This window comes from Trachymyrmex cornetzi, unplaced genomic scaffold (assembly GCF_001594075.2).
Source record: "Trachymyrmex cornetzi isolate Tcor2-1 unplaced genomic scaffold, Tcor1.1 scaffold877, whole genome shotgun sequence".
Classification (NCBI taxonomy): Eukaryota; Metazoa; Arthropoda; class Insecta; order Hymenoptera; family Formicidae; genus Trachymyrmex; species Trachymyrmex cornetzi.
The window spans coordinates 143,408-144,391 of NW_017300220.1; positions in this window are offsets into that span (position 1 = coordinate 143,408).

The following is a 984-nucleotide window of genomic DNA, read 5'->3' on the forward strand; positions in this document are numbered from 1 at the left end:
AAATTACAGATTATTCTAAATTATATTTAAAAGTGATACAAAACAATTGGAGACAAACTACCATCTGGATCAAAAGTTATTTCAATAAAAAGTAATATTTTTTTTAGTTGTGCTCTATATAACAGAAATATATTATATATAAATATTATAAAGTAATGTTATAAATAATATTAAGTAATATAATATTAAGTAATATTATAAATATTATAAAGTTTTATAATTATTTATAATTATAAAACGACAGGGCTCGGTCTTATTTCAAATAAATTTATTTAAAATATATATTTTAAATAAAAAAGAAATTAGAAAGCTATTTAGTATTTATTATTTTAAACAACTTCTTCTGACCTATTTTTTATTTAATATTTTACATAAGTTTTTGGAAACTATTTTATATTTTTTATTTCGAATAAGGGTGCTGTCCCATGACAATCGGATTTCGGAAAACGGAATCTGGGAAAAGTACTAGACCGGAAAATACTAGACAAGAATCAGAAGACACGGCAGTGTTTTTGTAAGTTAGCACGCGCAGTGATATACGCGTTATGTTCGTTATAATTCGTTACGGTTAAAAATTAATAATTGTTAATAAAATAATTATTAATAAATAATTTTTCGGTAAATATTAAATTAATATATAAGTATTTATTGTTCCATTATATATATGATTATTGTTGGGAATAATTTAATTCCAAGTTAATTTCAATCTCATAATTTTTATAAGTTTTATTAATTGTAAGAGCGAGCGAATTTCTTTTTCTTTTTGTTCAAATTTTTTAAATAAAGAATGAATTAATATACATAATATAAAACAACATTTTATTTAAATAGATTCAAGAAAAATTAAAATATCATCACTGTTCCTATCACTTAATTTATAATAGAAAAAGATAAATTTTATTTCAAAAGTTAATTTTATTAAAAATTATTTAAATTTTTAATTACTATGATCACTCTTTTTATGTTCCGACTTTTTGATGACCG